This window comes from Cephus cinctus, unplaced genomic scaffold, assembly GCF_000341935.2.
Source record: "Cephus cinctus unplaced genomic scaffold, Ccin1 Ccin1_scaffold0330, whole genome shotgun sequence".
In the NCBI taxonomy this organism is placed as follows: Eukaryota; Metazoa; Arthropoda; class Insecta; order Hymenoptera; family Cephidae; genus Cephus; species Cephus cinctus.
The window spans coordinates 2,240,385-2,257,577 of NW_014333027.1; the positions used below are offsets into that span (position 1 = coordinate 2,240,385).

The 17,193-nt window shown below is 41.3% G+C and overlaps 1 protein-coding gene and 1 long non-coding RNA gene across 6 annotated transcripts in view; one reads left to right on the forward strand and one right to left on the reverse strand.

The window, feature by feature from the left end:
- LOC107266971 (brain tumor protein) overlaps nt 1-17,193 on the reverse strand; it is a 64,911-nt gene that overhangs the window by 23,139 nt on the left and 24,579 nt on the right. For 2 of the 5 annotated variants that reach the window (XM_015738070.2, XM_015738071.2), the window contains exon 1: nt 8,711-9,927. The exons of 1 other annotated variant lie outside the window; for it this stretch is intronic. The gene's annotated coding sequence lies outside the window, so the exon portion shown is untranslated. Of the gene's footprint in view, nt 1-8,162; nt 8,322-8,710; nt 9,928-17,193 lie in introns of those variants that run through there. 2 more of the 5 variants (XM_025084167.1, XM_025084169.1) reach the window with 2 other exon arrangements.
- On the forward strand, nt 11,409-12,972 carry LOC112494222. The gene is made up of 3 exons (XR_003059466.1): nt 11,409-11,739; nt 11,877-12,075; nt 12,163-12,972. It is a non-coding gene; the product is annotated as an uncharacterized LOC112494222 (long non-coding RNA).

Sequence of the window (17,193 nt, forward strand, 5' to 3'; positions counted from 1 at the left end):
GGGGGGGGGGGGAAATCAACCAAATAGAAATCGTGCCAAGGACCACCATTGACCTTCGGGGTCGGGAAACGAGACGAGCCTTCGGCGATACCGATTCGATTCGCAATGAGTACGTAACTATATATATATATAATGCATATAGATATACCGAGCGGAAAATAATGGCACGACGTGGTAAAGTTTTGAGAAATTGTCGTGTGGGGTAGGGCCCGTAAATTCTATTGCGTGCTGCTAATGGTATAGGAAGAAATAAGGCTGGAGGGGGGGCCAACGACATAGCACCTCTTATCTATATATACAAAGATAAACACTGTATATAGATAGGAGAAAGGGAGGAAATGGTCTGTAAGAATGGCAAATCGACGACTATTCGAATCTTTGGAATTTTCTCCCGACCGAGGGGATAGGTAAATAGAAAGAGAGAGAGAGAGAGAGAGAGAGGGAGAGAGAGACAGGATTAACGGATATGATATACGAGAGTCGAAGTGACGTAGGCGGTAGACACCAAGATGAACCGGAAGTGTCCTTCGTCGTCGTCATTTCCGCTCCAAGTACCCAAGGAGACGGGACCCACCTTTCCAGTCGCTACCGAGACCATTGCAAAATTCCATACCAGTCGAAATCTTATAATAATATTCACCGAACAGAAAAGTCTTACGTAGTCGAAAGCGAGTACAATTGTGAACGAGCCTTAAAGGATGTTGCGGCTAAAGAATGAAAAGAAAAAAACCACGAGAAAACACACATGCAACGGCAGCCTAGCACCACGTGTGCGGGTTGCGGGTGAATCTGCCGGGAAGAAGAAGAAAGAAAAAAAAAACGAATAAATAAATAAACTTCACAAGAGGATATGCACGAGCTTACTCGACATAGTAAGTTATAGTATAAGACACGCATACCACACACGGCACGTGGGAACGATAATAAATAAAGGAAAGATAATATTTGAACAGAAAAAAAAAATCTCCAAGAGGTCGTCGCCGAACCCCTTTTTTTTCCAATTCCAGTTCTCGATTACAGGAGGAGACCGGTTTTTGATTCCAGTGACAATTAATCAATCCAGTCCCGCTAATGAGCTCAAAGCAAGTGGCAATGAACACGCTTTCGAACGTACGATTGACCCACTCCCGGGAAATTGGACAGTTTTCTATAGAATTCTCACGGGCAGGGGCAGCATCCCAAGTCAATGTACTACGAGTCAAGTCTGAAGATCAAGAGCTCATCAGGTATATACGTACAGTGTGTAAGCTTAAAAAAAATGATTAAAAAATAATAGTCGAGTCCGGCGAGCGTAACGACTGACTATAATCGTAAAAGAAAAAAAAAGACCAAGGATCATCCGTACGTCGGGGTTAAAAACCGTATATGCTCGTAAACGTGAGCCGCGCGAGATATCGATCTGAGCTCGAAGAATCCGCTTAGCATACGTTAGCTCGTAGTCACATATGCTCGCACAGTGGTACGCGTTACACATACGTGGTAAGAGAGTAGGTGAAGTCGCGTACGGCAGGCGGGACATGTGTGTACGTGGCCTTAGTAGGCGGCGACGACTGTATAGAAATTCGTGGGACGATTACGCGCAGAAACTCGCACAGATTAAACTCGCCGAAGTCGCGTACGCAACGCGACGATATTCAGTTGCGTTGCGAATAGACGAAAAAGTTCGTGCGAAGGTAGAGGCGAGGTATACATAAGCGGAAATTGACTGTAAGGCTGAATGAAGTATAGTGCTGTCGTATCGTAACGTATATTCCATACTTAGTACCACTCCTGGGTATACCCGATGCCTAACGGCAAGTGTAATCGTTACATGGGGACTGACGATAAAGCCTGTGCCACACGCACGCACCAATCTACGGAAACTACGGTCGACCGAAGAAAGTATTCCCAGGCGAATCGTGTCTGCCGTGTGTTAACAGTTACGGCAGGCAATGCAGGTTATGAGGTAACACAGGTTCGAGACGTATCCTTTCACTTTGCATTTCACTCGCGCAATCACCGAGTGAGATGCGATCACTTACTCGGTGAGCGTGGGTCACCCTGACCCATAATTATAGCGAAGAAAAAAGTGTCAAACGTCTGAAGTAAATTTTTTTACCACAAAAAAAAATTCACTCGTGTCTAACATATGAGCATAACGTGTCGGTAATTTCGAGTAATACGAAGTTCCCTGTGAAATTGCATTGTCGATTGGGATTTTTATTGATTCGAGTGTAACATATTCTGACAGGCCGCGTATTCTGTCAGAGTCACGCACGTGGCTCGTGGGACACGTAGGGGAACAAGGCTGAGTTGCAACAGTTTGAAAGGCGCTCGATGTGGCAATAGAAAAAAAAAAAAAAAAAAAAAAAAAAAAAAAAAAAAAAAAAAAAAAAAAAAAAAAAAAAAAAAAAAAAAATAGCGAGACACTCATTTTCACTAGATTCAAGACAACACGTTGTTCCTTACGGTTTGATGTACGTATTGCACTGAAGTGAGATCTAGAGTAATATTTTTATAAGGGCTGGACACTGTACCATATGGTATTGACCATACGAATACCAGAAAAGAGATATTCTTTTTTGAGGGAAAAACATTGAAAGTCTAATAAAAATTTGTATAGTCCGGCCAACGTGAACGATCATACATTTGGACGTTCGTTTATCGATAGGTATTAGTTATCATTATTTTCCTGAAAATTCGAGACCTTGTTTCCATCCCGCATACAGGCGCCACCTCCTCGTTGGACATCTCGGCGCTGCTTGACGTGGCGTAACATTTAATTTGATTGTTATTAACGCTCTGCCAAGTGCAGTAATTGAAGTGTAAAGTTGCGAGAATAAAATATTCAAAAGAAGAAAAAAAAAAAGTACGAATAAAATTACGACAATACCGTAAATGCTGCGTCTCGAGTATTTGGTGTATTACGAGAGTGAGAGATAAGGAGCAAATTAGAAATGGCAATCAATTGGCACAACTTTAATGGCGAGTATCGAATTTCCATTAAGCCTTTTATCGCATTGCCAATCATCCACGTCGAAGTGCAGTAATTTCTCATGCTAAGAGCACGAGGCGGCTTCTCTCTCGCCGAGAAGGCGATTGCGCAACTGGCAGTTGTACATACACGCCATGTAACAGTTATGTGCGCGCAGCAGCGAGTCATGTCGCGAGCAAGGGAGTAATAAAGGGGGGCCTTACTTTCGCTAGTTAAGGTGCGTCCACAAGGCGCGCAATTATCCCTACATACAAATTATGTGTACGAGCGCGTTTACGGGTGGGAAAGAGTCAAGTGTCCGAGAGCCATAATTTCTTTTATATCCGTAACCGCAACACCTCTCACGATTCCCAGTTCACGCGGCATCTGAGAAGTTAGGAGGGTGGAAAAGAGAGAAATGAAGAAAAGGGAAGAAAAAGGATGGCAAAGGAATTTTTGGCATCATTCCGAAAGGCGTGTCTCGCGGTATCCCATCTTGCTGGATGAAAATGGAAAAGACGAGGACGGGGGGGAAGACAAGGAGGGAGGATGCTTTCCCCTGACGTATTTTCGACATCGTGCATTATTCTCGGAAGACCGGTTCGCTTGTTTGGGGTCCGAAAGAGAAAGGTATGCCTGGAATTTCGTCGGGGCCCGGAGATCCCTTTGGCCGACCAAAAATATCCGAACCCCACGTATTGAGCCTTTCTCGGAAAGGATCTTTCGGGAAAATCGAAAGAATCCATGAAAACCCTACCGGAATGCCATCGCGCTAGCCAATCCCGACCTGGCATATCCATCGTCGCGTCATTCATAATTCCCGCCAGTTTTTCATGTCAAACGACCAATGACACATCCGAACGCACGAACCGGACCGACTGTGCTTTAATCACGATTTTTGCGCGTGACTTATCTCGTTTTCGATGACGCAACCGATCAGCTGAGCAATTAGCATCGTTTAACCCATTGAATCAGCGTACAGCAGTAACGATTCGCATGAACGAGACGCTTCGAGTAAGGAGAGAATAGAGTAAAAGAAAAATGAGAAAAGACAAAGGGAAACAGGCTGACCGATAGACGAAAAACGTGACGCAACCGGATGTGCCGGCTCGAAATTACCCAAGTTGCTCGATGAATAAGTCTGGACGTTAATGAATTCGCAGAAACCAATCGAAAGTGGAGACGGAATTTCGTGAAAATAACGAGAAACTGGCAGCGTGTACAAAGACGTTCGGATCTACGAAAAAATAACTTCCGACCTGTGTGAAGTTAGCCCAGCACTTTTCGAATATTTTATTTATGAAAATTATACTGAATTGTGCTGCGGTTGTGCTAATTTGTGCATTTAATCCAAAGTCGAGAACTTTAATGGTTTTCGAAAAAAATTTAAAAAGACTAAATTTTTGCCAGCCTAGCACTTTTCGAATTTTTTATTTTTCAAAATTGTATTCAGTTGTGTCAGCTTTGTGTTAGCTTGTGCCGTTAAACCAAAGTCGATACACCTACGATTTTTGAAACGATTGAAAAATTGTTGCGGTAGTCCTTCGTTAGTGCTACTTCATAAAAGTCGTAAAAACCAGATTTTAAGGAAGCAGCGCAAAAATGCAACCCTCACGGAATACCGTGAAGGTTGCTCTGAGAAGGTTTCTCCGTAAGGGAAACTTGTGCTCGCGTAGCACAATATAGCACAACTTTTAGTTTATCGAAATTCTGGTTTTCACGGCTTTTATGGAGCAGCACAAACGAAGGACCACCATAAGAATTTTTCAATTTTTTCAAAAATCATAAGAGTATCGACTTTTTACTAACGGCACAAGTTAGCACAAAGCTGGCAAAAAGCACAATTTTCAAAAATAAAAAATTCGAAAAGTGCTGGGCTAACTTGACACAGGTTAACTTCCGTTTACGGGATGGATCCAAAGTTGATCTGAAAATTCTCGTACGATGAAAATGACTCGAATCTAATATCAATTACCGATCCGAGAATGATCCACAAAGGTCTATTTTCTTGATTGATATAGAAAATAATAACCAGATAAATTTCGTATCCAAGCCATATTTATTGAATGTGAAAGATCATTTTTGGATCTTCAGTCTGTACAGACCGAAGTGATCCTACGTAGTAAAAATGAAATATGGCGTACTCCCAATAGGACATACCCACCCACGTGGGGTCATTCATGGACCATGTAAAATAATCAATCACCGAACCATCCCGTGTCTAAAATTGTGGACTCTTTAACCTGCAGCTGTCCCCCTTAGCAAGTATCCGTATGGCCGCCATTATCAGCTAGAAAACAGGTACTCGACCACGTGTACCGAGAGTGGGAGTGCCGACCGTTCCGTTCGTATGCACGTGCGATAAAGTGCATACAAGGAGTGCGAAAGAATGAAACGAACCTACCGTGACACAGTTGTGAAATTCAATAGGGATAAAACGAACGTTGCATTTCAAAGGGAGGAGAAGATAAGTGACAGAAATACGTCGAATAGCCAAGAGACTGAATAACCCACTGACACTTTCGATTTCGCAGTTCTTCGTGCTCCACGTGTATATAAACGTAGCGTGCTCTCGGCGTATGGGGTACACCCAACGCAAATACAATGTCTACTCTCATCTGAGGCCGGATGAGCCACGCATTCTTATTACGTGAAGTCAGCGTTTTTATGTCAGCGACGAAAAATCTCTTCGAGCTATCATTGCGTACGTTTCTGTTACTTTTTTTTTTAAATGTAAACTTCACTCATGCTTTCCTTGGCTAGATCATATGTAAATATATACATGCATGTCCACACGGGAAAGACCCTAAAGTACAGCCTGCAAGATCTATACGTATATACGTTATATCTGCAAATTCAAGTGTGTTATTCCCTATACTTTCTACGGTAGTCACTTTTCACACGCTCGCAGGCGGCTTATTTTTACGTTTAAATATGTAAAATTGACAATACACCCGTCTACAAAAAGTGACTAGCACGTAAAGAACGGGGAATGAAAAAATTGGATTAGCAGTGTTACAGCGGATGTACGAGTGTCAATGAGCCTGTTTCTCCATCTTCCTCTGATTGGCTGTCTAGCGAAATGGCACTTGGCTTGGCTTCTTTTCGTTCGGGCGCTCAGACCGTGGGAAAGGAATTCCACGCGACGGGAGAATGAATCACGGCTTAAGGGGAATACAAAATGCCAGTTCGAGAGCAACGTACCGGTTGCACATTTCTTCTAGAATGCATGAATCGTGCATGATTCACTGTAGAAAAGCCAATTAGTGCCAATTATCCTTAGACTATTAATAATTATTATCGCCCGCCGAACAATCGTACATCGTGTACAACTACCGGTTGCACTGGTGAAAAAAAAAACAGCCGTTGACGCAGTGCCGATCTTTATTTGCTTACGTATTATGAAACAGGAAGCCTCGATAGAGCCGAGGAAAGTTTCTACCTGCTATAGCGTGTAAGTAACATGAACGGAATGAGTTCACGTATCAGGAACGTCTGTACGACGATGGCGAACGTACCGCGCGATTTCAAGAGACGTAAACTGAAGTTTTACCGGAAAATAGAAAAAAAAAATACGGACAAGGGGCGCACATGGAATTTTCAAATCTCGTGCTATTCGCGCCTTGTAAATGTTTTTACGTTGTCAAATTTATTCGCCAACTATTTTCGTCGGGCGGATCCGCAGCGTGCGATCCACTCGGCGCGAAGGGCGAACGAAGAGGGGGGGAAGGACACGCCAACGTCGTCGTGACGCCACGCGGCGCCGTTATCGTTGCCACACGCGTCGAGATGCCAACGGCACTCCATTCGAATGGTATTGGGTAAAGAAATTTACTTTCCATCTGCAACGTTTGAAGAAATCAATTTTTTGTATTCTTTCAATTGTTCCTCGTATTCATGTTAAATATCACTGTGATCCCTTATCTCTTATCTTTCCTAGTAACGCGGTATCTTCCACCCTCGTTCGCTCAGTCGAGAAAAAAGGGACAGCCAGGAGGCTTCGTCGGATAAAGGTCGACGATTTCCTTCCTGTGCATCCTTAAAATATTTTTTTATCAGGGGTTGCGCACTGAATGGGGTTAAAAAAGCGGAAGATCGAAGGAGATTTCCGCCGGAAGGATATACAAGGGATGTAAACGTAACGCGACTGTTTGCAAAAGCAAAGGAGCGAAGCGTTAAAGGATTTTCGTTGATAATAATAATGGCACAGATACGAACAGAGAGTATGGACGTGCGCGACTGACTGACGACGAGGACGCTACATTTCATTTCCAGGACACGATTTAATTAAGGACTCGTAGCTCGTGGCGCAGCAGAAAGGATGCCACTCAAGTGGCCAACCCCTCCGTCGATGCTCGTTTTAACAGCACGTCGAAGAAATCAATGACTCGAACGTCGTTACTATTGGGTGTCGCCATATTATTTTTTTCATGATTTTTTATTAGCGATTATAATTACTTTACGAGTTGATTCTCATCATTCTGCTAATTAAAAAACAAATTGATGAAGTCTACGGTTCAGGACCTAACGAAATTATTTTATTTACTCTCAAGTACCGATGACCAAGGGTCTCTAGTCATCTAGTAATTTAAGTATTAATAAGTATTCGCGACAATTATAATGAGGCTAAGTTGGCAGCTCAGCAACGATCGAATTTCTTTTTTTCATATTGAGAAAAGCAGCAACCAGGAACGGGATAAAGTGTGCTAAGGCGTCTATCTACTTTTGGTAAGAAGTCTCTTTCAAAGGAAAACTTTCTGGTGGCATCAACGCCATTGGAGTTTGAGAAAGGGGGTAGTACTATTTTACAGAAAGTGGTGAGGTTAGGTAGACCCCGCACCCGGATAGGGTAAGAAGAAGCAAGGGAGGAGAGAGGAAGCGACAACCGTCAACTTGTTGCTTGGTTCGATTAAAAAGTTGCAAGACGAGAAACGTGTCGCTCTTAACACGTTCTAATTCAGAATGTATTCATGGCTCAGAAAAAAGAAAATTAATAATAACAAAACTCGCGATATTTAACAAATAAGAAAATCGCGGAGAAGAAGAGTAGCGAATCATACATTCATTACGGTCGAGAACAAGAATAATATGCATGAACTTTATACAAATTGAGAACGGGCAATAAACTCTTCTTGAATTCTCAAGTACAAAGGAGAAAATACTTATCGCAACAATATTCTTTTGAAAAATATTTCGTACAAAAACTCACTGCTTCAATTTAATCCAGGGTGCATGTCGTGTAGCTGAATTAATTTAGCTTTATGATAAAAGCAATGGAATCGATCTTCCCAATGACATTTTCTGTGGCAAAGTATATTATATTTGACACAAGTACCGCGTGACGAATTCTTCTTAAACACTGCTTGTCCTATTCACAAACAACAATGACAACTTTTGATTATATTATATTAGAAACAAATTGGGGAATTAAGGATTATAAAATGTCAACGTGTACCAGCTTCTACAGAACAGGTTAGGTTCCCAGACTGTCTTTCTGACTGTATATACCGCGCGAGCGTTAGTGTTGATACACTTTTTTCTTTCTTTCTTTTTCTTTTGTGTCTCTTTCCATAAGACAAGAAAACCGATAAAACCAGTTGTTAACATATACGTTTGGTACACGTAGTGCTAGCCAGCACGATCGAGCATGTGTATAAATATAAAATATATTATTAGAACAATTATTTTTAAGCTATATATCATAATAGCGTTATTAAATATACACACTGTATGTCATGTACAGGTTATAAGCCTCACCGTATATACGAGGATAATCCGTAGTTGGTGAGAAAAAAAAAGAAACACTGCTCCTTTAAGAGAATCCTTCCTTTCTTAAATCTCCTTCCTGTGGCACATATCACAAATCGTTGAAAAACGTAATTTCTCTTTACTTTCCTTGCGATTCTGACTTTAAGTTAATATTCGATCAACTAACTTATCGTCACGCGCACGATAAATTTCACCTCTACAATCACAATATCTCTACTGTATTGAGAGAATGAAAGAGAACAATGGCAGAGATTATTAATACAGAAGCCGTCCTCTCTTCCTGTCACTTCACCACAAACACGCGCGACGACGTGACTCTTTCGGAATGGCCGTGGACCTTTTCGAGGTTATGCCACAGAAAATACAGACGCGTCGAAGCAGAACTGCGTTTACGATCGGAAATGAAATCAACAGAAAAATGAAAAGATCGTTACTAACCGTTAACGACAGTTTAAAATTATCCAGGATCTGAAGAGAAGCACGCGACAATGTTGAATGCACCAAGAATTACTTTTCTTGGACGAATCAGAGTCCACTAAGTTTTCTCGAATACCAATTTCGATCTGCCACAATGATATCACTTTATATCTATATAATTATTTCTGACAATAGAGTCCCGCCGATTTCGGAGTCACTCACGGTAAAAATCAACAAAGCTCCCTCCGCGCGAGTCGGAACGCGTCGCGTGGTTGACTGGATGACTGGCTGGTTGGCTGGCTGACTATGGGTAGTGACTGGTTGGCTGTGCTAGCATTGGACAAAGGGATACAAAATGAATGAACATTAAGGAACGACGGAATAAAGGATCACAATTTAATAACAAGAGGAATAATCGGTAAAAAAGGAACTTATCGGCCAGTTAAACGTTCTTCACACCTTTTTTAATTTTCCCGGCTATTTTAGTTCCTAGTCTTTCCACTGCTACGTTTCTTTTACCTTCACGATATTCTGTACGCTTTCTTTGTTCCGTTCCGACAATCACACAACGCGGTTAATACAAACGACGGCACTGAACTTCTGTCTCGATTATCAAATTCTCGCTACGAGACACGAGAGTTCTAGAAGGAAATAAAGTAACAGCCTGCGACGCGGAGTCTCTTTCTTTGTTCAGAGGAGATCCGTTTCTCGTGACATGTCTCTCTTACAGTGCTCACTCGTGTTACGTTACTTTGATGCGAGCAGTCGCGCGGTCTGTTGGTAACTGAGACAGGAGTCGCGACGGAGGCGCGTCAAGCGGTCCCGACACTGGCGTCTAGATGCTAGGACGCATGGTGGGGGTCGCATTTCCCCACCACTAACGTTATGTCGGTTCATGCTCCCCTGTGGCAGCAACCCCACAGTCGAAACTGGCGCCCACTGGTGTGGCAATGGCACCCCTTCTAGTTATGCACAGTTACACCCTGCTCTTATTTCTTTCTTTTACTGTTTTAGTTTTGTACCGTCTTTGATATTTTTTTTTACGGCTTCGCAAAACCTATGGACAGGGGTTACGGAGAGCTTGGATCTACCTTTCCTCTGCTTTGTACAATGTCTTTTTTTTATGTTGAGCAATATAATTTTCCTGGCTGGAATTAGCAGGAACCCTATTCCGAGACTTTTGCAAGCGAGGGGTGCATCTATAGACAAGAACAAGGAACCTGTAGTACGGTAGGCTTAAGAACTTTGAAGATGAGAGTCGGTTGGGCAGAAAAGGAAATAAGGGGGTTGCTAGGGTAAATCCTCGATTGGAGGGTAAATTAAAAGTGGTAGCTAAGAATGGTTTTGGGATGACGTGGCGATGGCGGCGCGAATTTTATATTATTAATTGACGTTCGACCAGCCTGCGAGATAGACCGAAGCCTCTATTTATCTTTCACTCTTTCATCCTCAACCACAGCATCCATGCTACCCTTGGGACAAAGGGGTATAAGTGGCAATTTATTAATGTAGAACCGAAAAAAAATTAATGAAAAATGATGTTGGTCAGAGCTATTATTTAATCGGCAAATATTTTATTCGTTGTACAAGATAAGGCGAGAAAGAAAAAAAGAGAGGGATCATTGAATTTTCAAAGATGCCAGCATAAATTTATGCGAATTTTAATCCTTTCTCGTATTCGATAAGATACAGGGAAAGAAAGAATCTGGGTTCATTCTACTGCTTTTTCCCCCTTTGTTTTCCTTTCAAACATTTCAGAAAGGAAAAAAATCCATGTACCAGCACACATCGTTGCCAAGTATATATTTTATTGTACGTCCTCAGGGTGCTGCAAGGAATTCCATCGTACAATAAATATAGAATTTCTTGTCATGACAATCTACAAGGACTTCTATATACGAAGACAATTTTTCGTTAATTTTTCTTTGAAATTCATGATAAAATTTACTGTAGAAACCAATAATCGTGGGACATCGTTATCGTTTCATTACTTACTGCTTATACACACGATATTTTGACTGGCTACAAGTAAATTTGAAAGTGCACACAGTAAATATTATTTGCTATTTTTACTGCGTTTCACGGTTAAATTCACCTGACGCGACGTAAAATTTTCTGTTTTGCAAAAAAAATGTGATTCATATAACCAAAAGCTAATTGACATATTCACAACATTGCGAAACGTATAGTATTATTTAGGAGCATTGCTTCGGCTGAAGTTAGCTCATCCATTCGTTCTCTACCGTAGAACCATGTTCAGACCGTTCAACAGATCTACGTTTATTAACCTGAATTATATTTTTCGAATATTTATTTCTAATTTTCTGCACACATGTGGGAGAATAACTGAGACGAATAAACATAAATTAAAAAACAATTTATTAAATCAGTACCATTTCTTAACAACATTTGGCTACCATTGCTTATACGTACTGAATGTGTAACGACCCAACCATACGTTTGAAAAACATATGAAAAAGTCAGAATGTTTTTCGTGGTTGACTTTAAAGGTATGAAAAGTAATCCTGCACTCCAGGTGAAATTAAATGTAGCAAACGAGATAATTCGGCTGTTGTAGACGAATATTTAACTTGAACAAGGTAAAAGCTACAGTTTTGCACTACATGTTTTCTAGCTTCGAAATTTTGAACGTACACTTCAGTAAAAGCTGACGCTTTATGCTTCCTCTTTACAATTAGTACATTTTCGCTAGTCGCTCTTAAATATTATTATATAGATAATACGTCATGAAATACCACGATGTTCCGTGACTACCAAGATTTTCACGATAATTTTTGACGAAAAATTCTCTCCGTGCATAAATGGAAAATGGTTCATCCGAGGTTGGCGAGCATGATTGCTCTTCGATGTGGCTTCAAAGTTGACCTTAAGGGCAAATGGCCAACGTGACGTCAACGAGCAGTTTAACCGGAAGGGTAACTCAATTTTCGAACGCTTGACTTGCTCCTCTCGTCCCGCCCCTATAGTTTCGTACCCTTGAACCACCCTATATTTCCCACCAGATAATGTACCGAGTACAGTTAATTAGCACGGGCAGTCTATAATAAAAAAATTCAAAATTCGACTTAAAAAGAGTGTATATACATCTCAGTGCTCAAAACTCTTGAAGAACCCTGAAGAGACCCTGAATCTCAAGAAATCTGAAATTCCAGTAAACGGTACAGCATCCCTTTGACATTTGGTTAGCGTTCAAAAGTATCCCTCAAGAATTCTAATTCCAACGAAAATATTTCCGAGCCGAGGGAGAAATATTTTGGAATTACGTACAATTTTATAAAACATAACAATGCCGCGCAGGCACTAGGAAAATGAAATTTTAACGAACCAACACAGTGGATGATAAAGTGGGTGGCGTACAATTTCCAAGTCACAAATAATTGCGAGTGTGAATATCGTGAGGACGGAAGGCACAGCAACCCTCGATTATTCAAAATGGCTCCGCAACACTATATACCACTATATACAACAAGCAGAGCGTAAGGGTGAAAGTGGGTGGAGTAAGCGAGACAAACAGTTTCTGTTTCACGTACGTGCAGCCTCGCTAAAGCGCTCAATTCCGCAAGGGTAACAACGGGCTAGTGGGATCAGAGCTAGAAGGGTGATCCCGAGTAGCACGGGTCTTTCCGGCGGCTTTAAGGGCGGGTTACCTCAATGTGGACATAAGGGTGCCGTTACATGGGCGCCTTTCCGGCGAAATGAGGCAAATCAACCATCCGATAAAGCCAGACAGCTCGCGCACGCTTAACGAGCACGATGATCAAGTGAGAAAATGAGTAAAGGCATTGAAATTCTCATTGTTCAACAAAAATAAATAAAAGAGATAATAAAGATAAGAGTTTAATCGATAAATACAATTTTCCATAAACGAGCAAAGAGAGTAATATTAAATACAAAAAAAGGTACATTTTTTGCTTCCTCATAGAGGAAGCTATGTTTTCATGCAACATTTTTTTTTCGAGATTTTCATGTTGGAATACTTAACATGGTCTAAAACGTGAAGAAAAGTAGTTTAGAAAAAATTTCCGTATTTGTGTGTGTGCGTGTGTGCGCGCGCGCGCGCGCGCGCGTGTGTGTGTGTGTGCAGGGCTTCGAAAATTCAATTGCCTCTTACTCAGTAATCGTTAGAACGATCGGACCGAAATTTGGCACACAGGTAAAGTAGATATCCCTCTTTAAATGTTCGGATTTTTAATGAAATATATGCAGCCGTTGAAATTTTATGTAATTTAAAACTTTTTTGAAAAAAGGGCGTGGTCGCTCTAACTTTCGTAAAGGTTCGACGACTTAGCTAAACAGTTCTTCATAACTGAAGATACGTTCAATGTTGTTTGGTATTGAATTTCGCCAAGATCGCTAAAGCGGTTCAGATTGTACGTGGTTTTGAAATTTTCCAAAAATTATCGTTATTGTTTTGTTTGTTTTTTTAACCTCATTTTTAATTTTTTATTCCTATAAGTACCAAAGTTCAATAGTACATAACTCGCGAAAATAAATCAAAGAACTTCCTCATAGTGGAGGCTTTGTGAACGAAGGAAAAGAATCAAGAAGCAAAGTGTAAGATTCTACTTAGCATCATTGTGATAGAAAAAAACCAGGTAAAATAATGAGGAAGCAATTTGCAAGGTTCTACTTTGCACCCTTTTTTATAATAAATTATACGTACCATACGATACGTGGTGAGTGATAGTAAATTTTTTTAACACTATTTGTGGTAGTTAACCAGACGAGTGTCCATGGTTATAACCATAAGAAATATGCGAAAACGGGCAGTGAGCCACGTGAAAGATTCCTGTAGTTTTAGTAGCGTTGGCAACGTTGAAATTCGTTTCCGGGGCTACTGCCATTTTTCGAGGTAGCTGATTTTTAGGGTGTCTGGTAGCATAGCTACCCTAAAAGTGAAGTGGATTCCTGAGTGGAGGAGCCTTCGAAGTTATACCGGGTGTTGGACGTGCAATGTTCCTACATAAGACACTGCGGATTTCCGGTCAACAGTCTCGATTCCTTCGTGTACGTCGTTGTCAGTTTAACGCTCTCTCGCTCTGTTACTCTATTGCCCTCTCGCTTGCTCTCTTAGCGTATCACTCTTACCCTCTTTGTTTCTCTCCCGCACGAAGTGAGGCAACAGGAGGCACGTCATTAAACGCAAAAGTTTCACCACGCTCCACAGGACTTTGGAAGGCCCACATTAATCTTAAGGTCGGTAAGCAATTTCGCGTGGATATTTGGTATCTTGTAGTGAGTATTTCGACCCTTAAATCCCCACGGACATTACAACCCTTCTATACGGTGTCAGGAACGCCGTAGGAAGTTATGAAAAGGGGGGTAAGTTTCAAAACCGGAACATAGGCAAGTTTATTTTTTTTCTTCGCTAGTTAGCAACCCTTCTCGAATTAGTTTCAACCCTCGGATCCTGTACCCTTACTAAAAATTTCTTTTTAATAATTTTGACAGCCGATACAATTTTTTTATTAACAAATTTTGACAAATTTTTGTTCTCTAACTTTTCTATCAGCTTCATATAGTTTCATTGTATTGTATATAGAAAAGGAAATAATAACGACTGTTCTTAGTGCAAGAGACAATTACGCAATAGTGCGGTACCTACTCGTCGATTCTTTTATTTCTTTATTACGGTTACGAGCGGATGTTCCATTTCCTTTTTTTTTTAATTTCGTTTTACTCGACCGCTCCACCTTGTCGCTGCGTCGGTTGTCTGGAAATAAAGAAACAATAAAAAGAAAGAAGAGAGGTAGCCCACTTCGTGAAACATCGAAAATGCCGGATTCAAAGGGAACAAATCAAAAAAGGAAAACAACCCTTGAATACACTTCGCCGTTACCGACCAGTGAAACGACTGTCTAAGTGGTTCGAGTAGCCAGGACTCTCAAATGCCGCCATACCACCATTGAACCTGGTACTCTCAACATTTTTACCAGTGCTACCACCATTGGAATATTCATTCTTCCACTTAGGTCCTTCTCTACCAGGAGGGAGAAACTGAAGACTATCTTAGAGAGTGAGAGAGAGTGAGAGAGAGAGTGAGAGAGAGAGAGAACGCGTGCGAGAGTATATAGTGAGACAAAAAACAGCAAACGACCCAAAAAAGACTTGTAGACGCGCTCAGATTTTTCGATGAGGATGAAGAAAAAAACGAAGAGAGAAGTAGAGGGGAAAAAAAAAACCTTAATAAATGCCGGTTTCCATCCGGTAAATTCATCCTCCAGGAGAAGATTTTCGGTCCAGCAGCTGCCGTCTTTCTGGGGCTGATAAATTTCCGATATTGGTCTGCTCCTCCCTTGTGGCTTTTTGTCAAGTTTCCTTAACTTAAGATTCGTTAGGAAACACACAAAGAGATCGTCTTTCATACCCATTTAAAATGGACGAACGATCGTCGAATTGAATTTTGAATTTTTCAAATATTTTTATTACATACAAACACGGCTATTTATTTTATTCGGATTAATAGAATGATTCACTCGATCCTACCTATACTGTATACGATATATCATGTTGGTGATATTTACATGCACCTACCTTTCTTATGATCCTAGGGAATTTACTCTTGGTCAGTTGACTCTACCACTTGTCAAGCCTATTGCACTCACGTGCATATGCACATTTATAGATATACAGGTAATCAGCACGTGTAGGTCTGTACAGTCGGCTATTATGAATACTACTGACGTCAGCCTGCTATTAATATATCAATATTTACCCTGGGGTTGGTAGTACTGAAAAAAGGCGTTATAGTAACCCCGCCAGGAACGTACCTAAAGAAAATGTCGCGAAAGAATTCAGAGACGTTACAAAAATTCCTATTCATTCCTGTCAAAAGAAAGATCTGAAATTTGGTTTAACAAGAAATTTATATATTTTTATTTCATAAATAAATGAAAAAGAAAATATATGAAATTGGTATCTTCCTGTAGACCTGATATAGGTATACGTTCCTATCCTGAAGCAGCAATGGGGCACCTGCTCTCCAGTCCCAGGTTCGCCTCGTCCGGAGACGTTACGCGCAACCGACGTTCCCGTGCATTTTGCCCCTGCGCCCGTTCTAGGCATCTAGATACAATAGCCAGTGACCCTCAACTTCCGGGACACGACCAACGTCCCGAATTATTCGAAGGAAAGCGTTATAGGGCATTTCGAGAAACCCATAAGCCTCGAATAAAACTTCACGTCGCAGAATTTCGCCACAAACGTAAACCAAATGCACGGCAAAGAACGACTTTCTGATCCTCGTACCTGCGAAACGTCATAAAAGTCTAGAATCAACGTTTACCATAGCAATAAAATAATTCCGACATTGTTCTAAGACGATTTAACCGTTCTTTTTTTCTTTCTTTTTCTCTTCTTAGGTTCATTAAAAGTACCTGTGTCAAGGACAGACTCCTGACAACCGCTTTTAGCAAGGATCGTTACTTTCGGTACCACCCGGCGTCTACCGGTTTGCTCTTTTATTCTTTTTTCTTTTATAGTCTCTCTCTCTCTCTCTCTCTCTCTCTCTCTCTCTCTCTCTCTCTATCCTCACCACCACCTACCCCGCTTGTGTCCAGAGTCAGGAGGAGTGTCGGTGCGTCTGGAACGGGCAATCATGTCGGCGTGTGCCACACTGCAAAACAGCTGACTTGTACCTTTTTTTTTTTACATTAGGTGAAGCAAGAGCAAGGAAGCAGCTGGCCCCGGTGTTAGGGCCTGTGGGTTCTTGGGGCCTATGGCTTTACCGTCTGCGTCCCTTATACCGGGTGTCCGTCGACAAACTAGTGACGGTTCAGCTACTTTTTCAATGGTCTATTCGTGTAACATACCCATTACCCAGGCACGATTTACCTAACCTATCTACCCTACTTACCCTACCTTGCCTATTAGATTCTAACGATAAAATCTCACGGACGGCTAAGAGCGTAAATTGCGAAACTTTTCTACGGTAGACGCGAAATCGCTCTTCCCGATAATTCCTGGTTTCAACGAAAGTCCGGGATATCTTATCTAATGTAATATCGATAATAAAGAACGGGTGGGGGGGGGGG